This window comes from Semicossyphus pulcher, unplaced genomic scaffold (assembly GCF_022749685.1).
Source record: "Semicossyphus pulcher isolate SPU_LCO1_2020_fin unplaced genomic scaffold, fSemPul1.0.p SCAF_8, whole genome shotgun sequence".
Lineage (NCBI taxonomy): Eukaryota > Metazoa > Chordata > Actinopteri > Labriformes > Labridae > Semicossyphus > Semicossyphus pulcher.
This window is the reverse complement of record NW_027211759.1, coordinates 6,363,956-6,380,471: the sequence shown is the minus strand read 5'-3', so window position 1 is coordinate 6,380,471 and position 16,516 is coordinate 6,363,956. Positions and strand designations below refer to the sequence as shown.

At 43.9% G+C, this 16,516-nt stretch overlaps 1 protein-coding gene across 1 annotated transcript in view; it reads left to right on the top strand.

Annotated features, from left to right (window-relative positions):
* Window positions 1-16,516, top strand: part of poc1b (POC1 centriolar protein B) — a 46,217-nt gene that overhangs the window by 5,614 nt on the left and 24,087 nt on the right. The gene's annotated exons all lie outside the window — the stretch shown is intronic.

Below are 16,516 nucleotides of genomic sequence, written 5' to 3'. Positions count from 1 at the left end.
TTGACTTCAGCAAGAGGGAAACTCTTGGGTCAGGTTGAAATGTCTCTTTTTAACATTCGTCCAGGCTCCATCAGAGCAGCAGGAGGGATATACAAACCTTTTTCTCCAACTTTTTCAGCTGCCCTTTTGCTTTTTTTTCCTCCCACCCAACCACCTTGTAAATGCCATGCTTCTTCTCTCTGTAGTTCTTCTTGTTGCTCAGCAGGGCCAATCTTGGGCTGCAGGGCAGTGACCCGGCCTTGAACTTAAGTAGCTGCCAAGTTCACGATATGTTGCAAGGTAAAATCCTGGATGTGAATTAGTGCTATCCGCTTACTCCACAAACACTGATCCTTGATAAACGTGTGGAAACATGAGATTAATACAGGTGGGTATTAATGCAGGGATTTAATATGTATTAGGAAAACATGGTCAAAACACAAACCGTTTTTTGTTTCTCTTATTGTAGCTTATCATCTTGAATCATTTGAATGCATTGCCTCGATTTAAAATGCATTCATTACAGCATCACAGTTAAGATGCTTCAGGTCCCTCGTGTCATCCCTTTGTAGCAGAAGGAGCTGCAACAGAAGCCTGCCCCCTTTTACACAGCATCCCAGAAAGGTTACATGTAACAGTGCCCCCTACTGCTTTATAAAAGAATCACATTAAATTGTCGGTCTGAGGGTTGAAAAATAAGGTTTTATTAAGATAAAGGTTTGCTCTACTCTGGTCCCTTATCTGCCTGTCCAACATGATTTATTGATGTTCATCAGAATAAAGTTTATTACCAAGTAGGTTCACACATACAAGGAATTTGACTTGACACAGAAGGAGAATAAAGATAAGTAAAAGGCTATTACACAATAGACTATAAGATATAAAAAAGCAATATAATACAAAATATCTACACCAGGTGTAATTAAAGAGCTGTGCAGGTTTGTGCAAGATGATGGCAGTGCAAATAACTGGCTAATTATTTAGACATGAACTGTGGACATGTATTTAAATAGCTTTAAACCTCTATTCACTCTTACTGCACACCGTGCAACAATCATAACAATGAATTATGAGGAAATTGAGGCAATTATATCTCTGTGATTAGTGGTTTATTGCAAATGTAATAATCAAAGCAGTTTCGATGAGTCATTGTAATGTTTGTATTTTACAGCCAAACCCTCAGCAGGCACACGACAGTGGTAGTAGAAGGTCAACTTCTAATTTCTGAAGTGAAATGTTGAACGCTGTTATTTTTCTTTCGGGCCGTGACTGTTTGGAAACTAACAGAAAGGCCGTGTGAAGGTTTTTGTGTTCTTTGTTATGCTGGCCGGAGAAATATAACATTTATTCTTGGATACAAAAGTAAGAACTTTTAATAGTCTCCTCTCTTATTCATCCCTGAAAACTGTTGAAAAATTGAGTCTACATGAATTATAGCTCAAATGGCCTAGCATGCTGCGCTATTTCTGTTAGTGTGTCCTTCTCTGCCGCTGGCCGCTGTGTAGGAGGAAAAGCCATGAATGGACCAAGCCAAGTGGAAGTCATTTAGCGTCAGGATGGCCAAGTCAGATAAGTTGTTCTGGTCAGGACTCCAGTAAACACTGGCGTGCAGAGCGGCCATTCATAACTTGGATTGTTCTGATGTTAACATGGCAGTGTGTAGATGAATGGACAGTGTCAGGGAGGGTTTGGAGTGTCAGGTGGATGAGTTACAGTTTGGAATCATTTCAGGTAAAATATCAAATAAAGGAAGGTCATTAAAGAGTTCACAGTTCATGAATGCTTTTATGGATCATGTGGATCTAATGCCAAAGCTTTAATATAAAATATAAATGTGTCTATTTTAGGAAAATGTGCTGCAACATACTGAATAGTAAGGTGCTACTCCGCTTTAAAAGCCTGCAGTATTTAGTAGTTAGCATCTAAAATGGAGCCGAAATGAAACTGAGAGATTTCCAGATGAAGACAACAGAGTCATTGAAAAACCGTTCGGACGCCTGTAATTGCAAAAGCATTTTATTCAGCAAGTAAATATTGTAATTCTTTCACTGCTGCTTTGTAAACAGCAGAGTCTCTCTCAGATTAGCCTCCATCTCTCATTCGTCCTCTCCGCCTCTTCCTCCTCCTCCTTCTCTCCTCACGCTTCTCTGTGTTGCTGAAGCAGCTCGTCCTCGCTCCCTACATGAATCGCATTGAGAATGCCTGAATGGAAAGACCCCTGGGAGATCAGAGAGGGAGAGAGAGAGAGAGAGATGGGGAGGAATAGAGATCAGAGAGATGGGGGGGGGGGGAGTGTGCCAAAATCCACGTGCCGGTGCACGGGCCCTCGAGGGGGGCCCCAACCGGGGAGCAGCCGCCGCAGCAGCCGCAGCTCTAATAATAGACTAGCTGGAGCTGTGCCTGCCTGTTTAACTTACTGAACAACTCGCTGCACCCTGGTGTCACGCGCATTTAATACATATACATCATTTTTAGCTACGCCAAAAATAGCAACACGAATGCTCGGCACTAACATGCCTACTCGGAGTGCATCAGATAAATGAAATGCACTGAAATTAAAAATACACACCCAGAGCTCCTGATTCATTCATGCACGTCCATCTCTTATACATGCCTCCTGCAGCCTCTGTGTACACGGTTGTGAATGAGTGAACGAGCCTGCATGTGTGTCCATTTAAACACATGTGCTGAAGTGCCAGGTTATGTGCATGAGTGTGTGTATACATGAGTCACTGAGTTTTGGAGTGTGAATGTGCGTGTGAGAGTCATCCCTGTTGAGGTCGGTTCGGAGCATGGAGCCCCCCCAGTGCTACTCCTCCTGTCAGCTCTGATTCCCATCACCGAGGAGCTCTCCTCTTCCTTCCTCTCCTCTTCCCCTCCGGTCATTTCCTACACGTTCCTCCTCCTCCCTCCATCGTTGTTGATGTCCTCTAAGAGCTTTCCCTTCCGCCCCTGCATCCGTGTTTCCCCCCCATTGCCCTAATGGGCCCGAGCGTAGGCGGAAACTAAGAGAAGGAAGGGACGGGAGATGCAAATGGCCCGAGGGGCTACGTGGGCGGCTGGATGGGGTGGTTCCTGCACACAAAGTTACTTCCTGCTCCCATCGGTGACCTTTGTGTACCTAATTTAGGCCCTCTCCTGTTATCACTTATGCATTGTTTCTTTTTACTTTACCGGCACTAAATGTTCCATTTCTCACAACATCCAGAGCGCTGTCAGTGTCATACAGTTCAGATTGTCTTTGAGGTGTCGACTGAAATAACAAACCTGTTATCACACTGCCCTGTGCATATAACAGGAAGTTTAAACGGACAGGTGATGTCAGTAATGACACGATGACACTGATGTGGCATCAGCTGTGGCTTTGTCCTCTCTCTCTTTCTCTCTCTGTCTCGCTCGCTCTCTCCACATTAGCCATTCAGCTCTGCAGTTAGCTAGCGGCACTGGCAGGGCTCAGTGCTTCTGAATGGAGTGCTATCAGCAAACACTGTGTCATTACAGAGCACACAGAGGCCCAGGGTGGTGCCCTCACTCTCCATTGACATTGACAGAGCTTTGACAGACACACCAGCAGCCACGAGATGACGTATCTCAAACAGTCGGAGCTGCTGTCTGTGTGTCCTTGAGCACGGAAACGTTTCATGCTGTCTTTAGAATCTACTCTGGATAACAGATCGATCCACAAGCATTAATATCTAATTATAGCATGTGGCATTGTTCAGTTTTTTCTCAAGCGAGGCTCAAACTCTGACATAGTTTATTTTTCACTGATGTATACGTTTGTTGAATTGTGTGACTGGACGTCTCTCAACATGTATTACGGTCTCGCCGGCTGCTTGAGCCTCTCCTGTAGATGAGTGGCAGCAGAGAGTAGGCGACGGCGCGCGTAGTGTCAAACCCATTGCACCGGACAGATATCAAGTCAGCTGTGAAACACATGAAGAATGGCAAGCGTGAAATGAGGCCAAGGAAGACAGCAGAGCGTCCTAATGTGTGTGTGCATGGTGTGCCTATCTTTATAAGGACTGAAATGTAGCAGAGCAGGTTTCTAGATGTAACTTCTGCAAAGGGCAGGTTTGAAGTGAAGGTTAGTTACTGAATAAAGATTTCAGGCTCAGGGTTTTTTAATAATTCTGCAGATAAAAACAGTCCTCAAAGCTTAAGCAGTGCACGTGTGTGTGTGTGCATGCGTGCACGCATTTAAGAGGTGATTAGATAGCAGAAGGTTAGATTTGGTTACTTGCTCCATCTCTCGTGTCTCTGCAGACGTTAGCTGTGACGCCAGTTTGACCAGACAAGGTGTCCTCTGCTGACAGGTCCCCTGCCACAGACCTCTGTGTGTACATTTCTTGTCCTTCCATCATGTGTGAAGATGAGAGCAAAATTGTTTTAGTGACTCTGCTCAGGTGCATCCATCACCAGTGAATAGGTAAAGCCATGCATGTTTGTGAAACTGCAGTGTGTACGTGTCTCCATTTACACGGACTGGCGCGGCCCCAGTCCTCTCGAGCTTCCTGTTCAGGGGAAGTACAGGATATTGGATGGCCCGGAGGTTCAGATACCACATTTAAGTGCTGTTGAGGAGAACACGAGTGACAAGACACGACGGAAATGAGCTAAAGATAGTAACAGCTCCGGGGGGGAGGGGAGGGATTCACTTTCTACCAGGACAAGGGCTCCCAGAGGCTGCATAACACCCTCACACTCACACACACATGCCCACACACCAAAGTACACTGGTACACACGGGCACACACACTCATTCATACTGTGGTCTCTGTTAGACTCCCACTAGTCACTGTTCACAGAGCTGATAAACATGCAGCCATACAGAACATCAACATGTTTGCACCTTATATGGACATTACAACAGAATTATATTTTAATACCGAATCAAATGGCTTCATGTAATCTGAGGGGATCAGTCACAGCGCTGGACACACTGAGAGTCAACTTAGCTTTTGGCCTCTTAGCTCATTGTTTTGATTCCCAACTTGCTGTGAAGTGATGCTCAAACTTATTGGTAAAACAACTGGAAAACAATCCATCATCACCAGTTAGAGTGATCCATTCAAAGCCTTTCAGACACTGCACAGTGGATTGTTAACAACAATGCAGGATTTTATAACACAAGGAAGTTAAAGCAAAAATAATTTCATCATTTGATTTGGCAAATCACTGACATGGTTGACATTCCAATACCAATACACCCTTTTTTTGTCGCTCACAGCCTCTCAGTTGAAAATAGTTTTGGAACACCGCTACGCTCGCCACTGTCGCTTCTCCCTCACCAATCAAAATCAAGACTTCCAATATCAACTTTGTCTGCAACAATGGCGGAGGAGAAGCTAATCCTTTTGTTTTTTTCAAGGGTATCATTTTCCAGGTGTAGAGCTGCTGCTGATGCCAGGACACGATTCCTTCATTTCCTGGAACAAAAGCAATTATTAAGCATACAGAGCAATTTCAAACAAACCTAACGATCAGCACCAAGGGAAGAAGAAAGTGCCGCCTGACAACTTTCGTAACCTAGCAACAGTAAGCGCTGCGAGAAGCGCTCTGAATGAGGACCGACGGTCAATGTTAATATATTTCTCTGTGTTGTGTCCGCTGAAGTGATGCTGATTTTTTAATGTGAAACTTTTTTTATTGTGTTTTTATCACTTTTAATGATTGGGTGTGATGTTTTGGAGAGAGGGAGACCGCTGCAGATGATTCTGCGTCCTCATGAACACTGAACACTAACACTAATTGATAAGCCTAAAATGTGGGATTAGGTATCTTAGACATTTCTGACACTGGTGTTGGAACGCACCAGCAAGTATTTAATTGGGTGCTGCAACTGCCGCGTTAGTTCCTCACTTTAATGGGCAGAAAATGGTCGGTGCAGCTGTGAGTGTTGCGATGATGTTTTGATGTGACCTTGTGTAACCCAAACATGACACGACACCTCCTGACCCATCGATCACCACAGTGACAGCGGAGTCGAAGTGGAAACCCGTCTCGGGACACGTCGTACCTCCTGTTATGCTCCTCTTTGCTGTGTGACTCCCTCTGTGGCAGCTTCCAGGCTTCTTGGCGCTGGATGCAAGTGTTCAAAAACTTGATCTTCCTCATCAAAGATACACGAGGAGGGCAAGCCTTATCACTAATTCAAGAGGATTCTCTCTTCGGATTCCCATGCCCTCCCCTGCCTCACCTCTCTCGTCCATCCTGTTTCTCCCCTTTCTCTCCTCCTGTAACTCAGGGCTTTCATCTGAACCTTACGCAACACTCGCTTATAGGATGCAGCTGGTTCTTTGAGGGCTGTGGTGTGCACTTTGTGATTCTCTGCTCATCAGGGAGAAGATTTTATTCCACCCTGGATTTTTGGGTATTAAAACTGGGCTTCATCTCCATTTTTAGGGTTAGATGCTTTTTCATCTCGAGACGCAGCTTTTCAATATTACTTTTTGATTTGTCCACACACCGACAGTTTTTGGAGATTGCCAACAAAAGCCCCATATCGGAGACTAACCGGTGTTTTTGAATTTTAAGACACATCATGAGAAATGTACAGAAAGAGTGCAAAGGCCCAAGACACATCTAACAGGTTACATATTGGAGTCCAGAATGAGTCCAAATCCAGTAGTTTAGTTTTTCTTTTACTAACAATGGCAGCAGCAATAACCTAAAGCCAATGAGAGCATGAGATCCAGGGGCAAGGGAAATGTCACGAGGAGGATACTCAACACCTGCCACAGCACATCAAGTACTTCATTTATTTCTTGGTTCTTGCCTACAAATCAGCGCACAAACTGCGCTGACCGCTAGCTTCTCGCTGAGGGAATTCCGGTCTTGTGCGTCATCTTGTGTCTTTTCCCGTATCATCCTTCACGTGTGGTCACATGGTTTCAAACCAGAAAGACTTACTGTATATGAATTCCCCCAAGTCAAATGTTTTAATGAGTGACCTCCTGTTGCCAACAAGAGAAGTCATAACAAGACAGAGAGTCATGTTATGTGATCAGTGCAGGGCAGGGTGGCTGTGGCTCAGTGGTAGGGTCGGTTGTCTTTCAATCGAAAGGTTGGCGGTTTGATCCCCAGCTCCCTCAGACACATGTCGAAGTGTCCTTGGGCAAGACCCTGAACCCCAAATTGCTCCCCGTGGTGTGAATGATTACTGATTGACAGTTGGGCACTTTACGTAGTGTAATATAAGTACTGTCTATTTACCATTTACAGCAACTTGTTGTATAGTGTGTAGGCACTTCTACGTTTTAGACAACTGTTAATGATTATTTTTTGGTTTCGTACAGTAGGATGGACAGAATGAACACTTGGAAATGCCATCTAAAATCTGAGTTGATGTGAGAGGGAAACCTTTTCTTTTGTATGATTAAAAAACAACATAATTAATTGGTTCATAAAAAACAGTCATTGAAAATGAATCGGAAAATTATAATTTATTGCAGACAAAAATAAGCCCTGTGATTGGCTGGTGACCTGTCCAGGGTGTACCCCGCCTCTCGTCCAATGACAGCCAGGATAGGTTCCAGCCCCCCTGTGACCCTGAACAGGATAAGCGATATAGATGGATGGATGGATGGATGGATGGATGGATGGATGGATGGATACTCTGCACCATATTATTTCATAGGTTTGTTTCACTGTATTTTACAGTGTTCAATGACATTGGAGTCCCTTTAGATGTTGTCATTTTAAAGAACCTGATTGGTTCTAAATGTGTAAAAATATAAAACAAAGGTGAGACGTGGATGTGTGTGGCTGAATGATCAGGGTACCAGTAAGAACTGGATTATTGTTCTTAAAGGGGTATATACCAACAAGAACGTTAATATCATGAGTAAGTTTTTGGTTTGCAGCTAGTCATGCCCCTGATACCTCAGGGGTCATTTGGTGTTACATCTCTTTGATCGGCAATTTAATATAATGTCAGTAATGAGCATGCCATCATATAGTTGAAAGTATTCTTCATAAACAACACAAGCTGTTTACCTCCATTCCCATACTCCTAAGGGCTTCCCTCCCTCCATGTCACCATCCTTACATCCGCCCTCCCCTCAGCCCTCTGACAGTGCCCTCTCAAGGGTACAGCTCCTGTCCTCAGGGGCCTCGAGTGGGAACGTGCTGACAGTCGGTCCGTGCAGGGGGCTAAAAATAGACTGGCAGCTCTACAACAGGTAGTAGGGACACCTGAAAGGCAAATGATGATGTGTTGTGTTATCTTCCCTGCTTGCCGTTATCCCTGCCCGGAGAAATGGGATGAGGCTGGGATGCAAGCTAAAAATAGAAGTCTGAGAAGATAAAAAAAGACGCAAGATTTGATTATGAGAGAGAGAGACAGAGAGAGAGAGGGAGAGCGTGAGAGAGAGAGAGAAGCTAAAATATCCTTTGTACTTTGCCTTCCACTTGTCATCATGTTATTTGATGATTCCGAGCTTGTTTGTTGAATTTGTGGTCTCCTCTTTGAGTTTTCAGACTTTATTTTCCTTTTTTATTCTCTCGTTTTTAAGCTTTAAACCTAACGAAGGTCTTGAAAACTGATGAAAAACATTATTTTATTGTCTTTAGTGCAAGATTAATGCTGCTTTTAAACAAACTACAATGACAATGCATTGGACTCAACCTGAATATACTCTTAAATACTACTAATACTAAAAAACTAGACTTTGCTGACTAGCATCCCTGCAAATGTGCCTAAGAAAAACCTCTTACATCATATTCTGTGCACCCTGGAGACGGGGTTGGAGTCCTGTCCATCCATCCATCCATTTTCTTCCACTTACCCGTGGTCAGGTCGCGGTGGCAGCCAGCTAAGCAAGTTAGTCTAGGTGGGATACATAATCCCTCCAGCTGGCTCTGGGTCTACCCCGGGGTTTCCTCCCAGTTTGACATGCCCGGGAAACCTCCATGAGAGGCGCCCACGAGGCATCCTATTCAGATGCCCGAACCACCTCGACTGGCTCTGTTCTATGCGAAGGAGCGGTGGCTCTACTCCGAGCTCCCTCCGGGTGTCTGAGCTCCTTTCCCTATCTCTAAGGCTGAGCCCAGACACCCCGTGTCTGGGCACTCATTTCATCCGCTTGTGTCCGCAATCTCATTCTTTCGGTCACAACCCAACGCTTATGGTCATGGTCATGGAGTCCTGTGTTAAACAAAAAGTGCAAAGTTAGTTCTAATTTTAACCCAAACTGTGATGTGTTTCTTAAACATAACAAGTAGTGTGTGTGCGTTAACCTAATCTCGTTAACTTCATGTTGGTAAGGAAGAAAACAGAAGGTAAAAGGTACTGTAGAAGAGACCCAACCAGGTTTAGGAAGGGAGAAAACAGGCGTTAAACATGGTTAGGTCTGCTTAAAGGTGTTCTTTAAGTAAGAAAGATCACGGATGATAAATGGTACCTTAAAACAGTCCTAACTGCATATTAGAAAAGAAGAAAACAGACCTTGCTAAAGGGTACCTTGAACCAGATGCTCAACAGACACAACCTCGGGAGGGACACACAAGTGTCACGTGTCTCAGAGCATCGTTCTTTGGCGACCTTGGATGAGAAAATGCTGAGAAAACAGACTTGCTTCTCTGACTGAAAATCCAAGTTGAAATTTCTCGCTGTTTTTCACCGCCAGTTTGAGAATTTCAGTCGGAGCCTCATTAGATGCTCCAGTTAGAAAGGATGTTTTCTTACTGGATAGTTACTCGAAGACTAAAGACCGTTGTAGATTGTAGAAACGATTAATCCACTGTATTAAAGATCCTCTAAATGTGCTAGACAACTGCTGCAACAACAACATTTGCAAACCACTGGTGTGTATGTGTGTCTGTGGAAATAACAGGCTACCTCAGTATCTGGCAGTGTTGCTCGCTGATGCTATTTTCTCCCCGAGTGGAGGCTGAGAGGATGTGGCCCGGTGAACCGCGTAGGCAGATCAGACGCCTCATGGCTCTGTTGCGGGCCGGGCTTATTTCTGTACAGCTCATCACGGTTGCAGAAAAACAAGTTATTGATTTTTTTTTATGCCTTTTTTTTCCCTCGAAGACCTTGAAGGATTGGGCCCAAGGTTAGCTGAGACAGAACAATGCATTGAGTAGACTTTTAGCACATATAGGAATGGATTTTTAATGCCATTTTTTAGGTGGGTGGTGGGTTGAGAAAGTCGTGTCTGTCTCATTTGTTTGCCATAGGGAGTAGTGCTGTCTCATTTTTCTGTTAAGCTGTGTTTAAGCTGTTTGTGGAACAGCTCTTCTGCAGATTACTGTCACGTCTCCTTATATGAACCCCTATTTATTCTCCTTTGAAAGCAGCAGTACATTTGTCTCCTTTGCACACACGTGTAAAATGTGTGCGCCCCTCTGTCAGACTTGTGTCTACACACCCTTACGTGTGTCAGTGAAGGCGGGATTACTGGGAAAGGGCTTGGAAAACAAATCCATTTCCTGTGAGTTGAGAAAGCCATGGGGTCACGGTTTCTTTCCGGAGGTGCAGCTGTAACCCAACACTCCCTCAGTCCCAGGTTAAACCTCACCTCCTCTCACTGCTGCCCCCCCCTCTCGTGTTAAGCTCATAGTCCACCTGTTAGGAAGTCATTCATCTCTCTGTTCCCCGGAGAGGGATAACTGGATCCCCCACCTCTGACCACAGCCGCACTGATGGACGGCTTTAATGGGAGTTTATTGTTTGATGTATCCACTCGCTTCCTCTTTCTTTACCAAATCTAATCCGCTCTCTTTACTCTGCTCAAGACTTACCTCATAACTTAACTTCCATTTCCGTTTCACATAATGTAGCAATACAATGGAGCATGAATCTGTTGCAGCAATAAATAGGAGTCTTGGGTCAAGGGTGTTCTCAGACCTTGAAGCTAACAACAACCAATCCAATCACTAAAAGAGAAGATATTCTTTAAGCATCCTTAAAACAAGCCACTTCATAAAGTACAATGACTGAGAGGCTCTTAAAATAATCCAGGGACACAGAATGAATTAGTGTTGGGGGGAAAAAAGACTTATGCCTACATTGGAACTATTTTAGCTGGTGCATGCCTGGAAATGTAAGAAGCACATGAAGTCAGACTTCAGAAACCGCAGACTCATGGTTGAACTTTAGCACAGCTGATGAAACCCTGCAACTCCAAACATCTTTCCCGAAACCTTTCCAGCATCTGCAACTTCATTGCACAGTCCCTTACTATGCATTTCAAGTATGCTAAATCCTCGTTCACCACACATAGACCACTACAATTGGCACACATGCAGAGGACTCTGGCTAAAACCCAGGGTTGCCCAGCACTTCATTGGTGAGTCAGATACATTCACATTCCCAGGTACTCTCTGGACCATTAAAGGGCTACCCATGCCAATCTAATTGACCCTTTTGTTGAAACCTCTTTCAATCCATCTTGACGATTTGTATACAGTAAACACTTTTCACACAGCTTAAGATTGTTTGTGACTTTCTTTGCTAAAGCCTTTTGATCTTTAGAGAAAATCTCGTCTTAATCAGATAAAACCTTGGCTTGCAAAGAATGCGATTTTTATGCCAAAAAGTTGTGATTATGGTGTCCAAACAAAAACGTTCATATTGTTTGATTCAATACTTTTTTGTTGCATTATTATTGTTTGACAGTTTGTTAAATATCCGATGTAATGCTCTTGGTAAAAGACGCTTAAGGGTTTTGCGGTGGCTGCGAGCCCGGCATGTGTGGGAACGTGGGAAAGGTTAGCTTGCTAGCATAGTCTGAGAGGGGGATCAGGGCTAGCCTTGAGCTCGCATTGTCTTTCGGTGGGACAATTAGCAATTAGCAGTGGGGTTATTCTGAATGGCAAATGAGTTTCCCACAGGTACTTTGCTGTCCGTTTGGTATTAGCTTAAGTGCTGAAGGTGATTAGCAGGTATTTGTGTGGCAATGCAGCTCAATCTAATCTTCTTTATGGATACTTGCTATTTTGTTGCTATTTCCTGCAAGAGCCTCTGCCTTTGAAATGCTACCTTACACGTACATTGAGTAAAGCAGTCAAAGTCGAGATGCCATTTTTTATGGCTTACATCAAACACCAAAGATGTAGATGTCTTGCGCATCGTTCTATATAATACAGAAGAACATATTTGGGATCTCCACTGCAATTTACAATGGAGCTCTTTGGATTAGCTTGGCTTCACAGCTACGACCCGCCCACCCATGTGAGCAGTTAGGATAAAGAGGTTAATAGCTGCTTTAGTTCATATTGGATTTGTTCTTTCATGCTCTACCTTTCTTGGCAGATGAACCTCAAAGAACAGGATTTTCAGTGACACCTTCATTCACCACGTCTGTTTTTTGTCCATCCTCTCTTTCACTCTGTCTCTGAGTTGACAGTAATCTCCAGGTTGATATGAGTCGAAAAGATTAACCTCCTACTATCCAACATGCATCTAACACAGTTATTCCTTAAACAGAAATCCTGATTGTCTTTGTGTAGATGTTAAATGAACTACAAGGGGAAGGGGGGATTAAATATGCACCGACATTTTAGCAGGTACCAAAACTATTCCCATCTCTAAAGATAAAAATAAATCATCTTTAAAATTTTAGTGTTCACTTTCTTCTCAGCTATTCCTGTCTTATCCCGGCATCCATTCTTCCTCTCATGTTTATTGTTCAGTCACAACTCAGTTGTTTAAGTATTAACTCTCAGTCTAGCAGAACAGTGTTATGTAACTGCCTGTCAGAGGAACAGTACAACTTGTGAATGGACTGTGTTACGGTTGGCTGCTTGTTCCTTCAGTGGTGGGTGGAGTTTAATTCACCAGAAATAGAAGGGCCTCACTGGGTTGGCTTTCTAGAGTTGGATCTGAATTAATATCTGAATTGTTTTTATAATATCAGGACTTGTTAGGAAATGTTCTTTTGGTTTCCACGTACTAATTAAGGAAAGTTAAAAATTGGGCCTGAACTGTCACACTAGTTATGCAGCAATCTTTCTTCTCTCATTTTTACCAAAAGAAATGTTGGCAATACCTCTTACATGACAAAGCCTTTAGCTGCATGGTACAATACTACAGCATTTGTGTTGTCGTAGTGATAATACCCTAGAGTCAGATACCGAAATTACCACCAAAATAAGCGTGTTGATGCAGGTTTTTCAGACCAGGGAAGACCCGCTCATAGATGCCGATTGTAGCCTTTCCCACTAAGCAAAAAAGCTGGGTGTAAGCAGGAACTATTGAACTATGAATAAACTGTGACTAAGTGCTGTAGTCATTTTTTGGGGAATAAACCGCACAAATGGAACAAACTCATCCTAACCATCCTCGCTCACACACACTGCTTTCTTTTTCAAAGTGTCCACATGCCACCTTTGTGCAGCGAGTCCCCTTGTGACCAGCTATATTGGAACACTTAAGTGAGCCTAATGAGAGGAAGTCACTCATTTATTTCCCTCAGTTATTCTTAGATAAGTCCCTTTGCTGCTCCGATAAATCAGTTGCACTACTTCAAAGGCCTCGGCCTGAACTGACGGCCGTGGCCTTTGAGAAGAAGTGTCCAGTAATCTGGCTGACACATCAATGTCTCTGAATTTTTACATAGATCAATTGAATTAGGTTTCATGAATCCAATTACTCTTACATTCCCCCTTGAATTTATTTAGTGCATATGCTTTAATACTTCCTATACTTCCTGAAGCATGGCAGAACATCATGTGTAGCATTGGGGTAGCATCGTAATTAAATACCCAAACCATCCCATCTGGTTCCTTTGGCTGCGAAGGAGTAGCAGCAAAACCAACTGAATGCTCAAGCAAGAATACTTCCTGTAACAATATGGCTTCCCAAACCAGAAATCTTACTGCTCCTACAGTACATACACCAGTTATCTTCGTCTTTATTGTTCTCTTCAGAGCTCTGTTAAAACAGCCCTCCTGCTGTCTATGGTCTGAGGTAGTAGGAATTCGCTGCCTTGACAGTAGACTCCATTTCCTGTTTCTTCCACACTCATTATAGAGCACAATAGCCCTGGTGTTTAGCAGCACCCAGGAGGAAACATTTAGCAGTCTGTTGATCCACCTGTTTCGAAATGAGCGGGCTGGAAGGTTTGGCTCCTTCCACGTTAACCCCTCGCCCTTGTGGAGGTGGTACAATGTAAATGACAAAAAGGCATCCACTGTCTGAAATGTTTTCCTTTTCGCTCACATTTTTCTCACAAGATTGCCCAGTAGGACCTCTACCTCTGGAGTCTTTCCCCTCCTCTGCAAAGTCGTCTTTAAAGCTGTGGTCTGCATTTCTCCCTCCTTAAAATAACAAATGAATACAATATGACATAGATTACCGGTCTGTATGTTGCCTTGTGCAGCTTCCCCCACTAACACAAACACACCAACGCACCTGAGTGCAGCTGGAGTTGTTTTTCCAGGTTGTGCTCGAGTGCACACCATCTCCTTATGTCTTCCCACTTCTTGAACTTTTCCAGGCTGACTTAACTTGACCTTCCTGAGGAACTACATGCAGACCCGTGGTCATACTCTATGTCTCTTGATGCATGTGGGTGTAGTCACTGGGCGTTTGTCAAGGCTACATGAACAACGGTAACCAGGAAGTGACACGTTCCTGTTGAATTCCTGCATTTTCAGATGATCATTGTGATGAAAGTCAAGGAGAGGTATTGTATTAAGAGATGTATTTTTATTATATTCAAGTCTTTGTCAACTACATTAGTTTTTTATTCTTCCTTACCCGTTATGCTAGTGTAAGCACTTGATTGTACAGCTGATTGATAATGCCTGGAGTCAACAGGCGCATGCTAACGAACGAACGGCGCTCCAAGACAGCAAGTTCCTGAGCTTTTGTACCTTTACCCTCAAATTCCACAGGATCCGTCTCCAGCGCGTTCCGTGTGCGCCGCGACCTCCAGAGTCGATCGCGCCCATTCAAGTCAATGCTCGTGATTCCAAAGCACGCGCCACGGTCCGTCTCCGGCGCGTCCCAGAAGCGTCTCTCCGCTCTGCTCCGCTAAAGATACGCGCCGGGTTTATTTTTGACGGAGGCCGCTTCAAGCACGCGTCAAGCTGAACACAGCAAATCGTTCCAAACAGGAAGTCACACATGAAAGCAGCATACAGCATCCGGTCATTTCAAAATAAAACACCATGTTCAGACCGGTACAGACTCCCGTTTTTTTCCGTTTTCATAACAACAACACATTGAAATCTTGAAAAAGAACTTTTAATTAAGTAGTGTACTCATCCATGGTAGAAGCACAAAAATCACAGAATAATCTCCAAATGAGCAGATAATCAACCTCGCAGGTGCAAACTGAACTGTTGTTTGTGTGTTGCTCTGATTAACTTTGATCAGACACCTTAAAGGAGCAGTTTAGCCTGTTAAACAATATAAATGAAAGTAATAAGGCAAAGCGAGCTTGTCCAGGCTTGGAGGCAGAAGTGAATGACTAATACACACAGAATGTAATCTTGCGTAACCATCCCTTGTGCGAGGTAGACTGGACATAGAAACCTGACTTGGTCGAAGGAGGATGTGGGTGAGCGCAGGAAAGTCAATGGCGTTACCAAAAAGAATGCCTCTTCTGCCAGCTAATCTCATCACGTCTCCAGCAATTCATAAAGTAGAGTCCTCCTCCTCAGAGACACCCACCTCCACCACCCACGTTCAGCTTTGCTAGTCCCACTCTAGATGGTGGCAATGGTCTGCTTTGATTAACGGGCTGAACGTGGCTTTTACCATTTGGATTAATCAGCTTTGGAAACACCACTAAATTGCTAATCTCTTTGTTTTTGGTAATCTTGTGAAGCACATAGTATACAGGCTTACCATCGTCCAGACAGGACTTCCTTTTAAACTGCAGAGGAATTAATTAGGAAGAAAAATCTTGAATGTTTCAAACATCTCAGAAGAGGAGGTCTGAACTGAGATCTGCAGCTTAAAGGTTTCTGGGAATGATTTTAGGTCACATTGTTTCTGATTTGTCATAGAATACTAGCTTACACACACACACACACACAGTCCTAATGCATCCCAATATTTGATGTGTAAGTTCTTAGCAGCAGATGTCAGCCTAATTATGCTCTTCAAGCCGAGGTCAAATCTGACCCCTCATTGCTGCCAGCAGAGAAGGCCGTTTTCAAAAAGATGATGCACCAAATGAGGACGAGGAACAAAATATCCAAAGCTTCTCACAGACAAACCATCATGAGCATTGCAGCTCCATCCAACTTTAAAAAGAACTGTTACAGATGGATACAAAAGCAATTTCTTATTGATTTGGAGCACAACTGGGAAGATGCACACATGCAGACATACATATGGAAATATGTGGACTCTCATGTGGACAGATAAGCCTGCGTGTTGTTTGTCTATCTGGTAGAGGGCTGAGAAGCAGCTTGGTGCTACAGGGCCCATGATGACAGACCACAAAGCCCACCTGTGGCTGCCAGGGCCTGCAGCTTCCTCTGCTCCCTCCTGCCTGTACTGTGAAGGGCAAAGGCACAGCATGACCTCTAACCCCCCACTGCTCCAGCTGCCAATCAGCCGAGTAACCCCCCT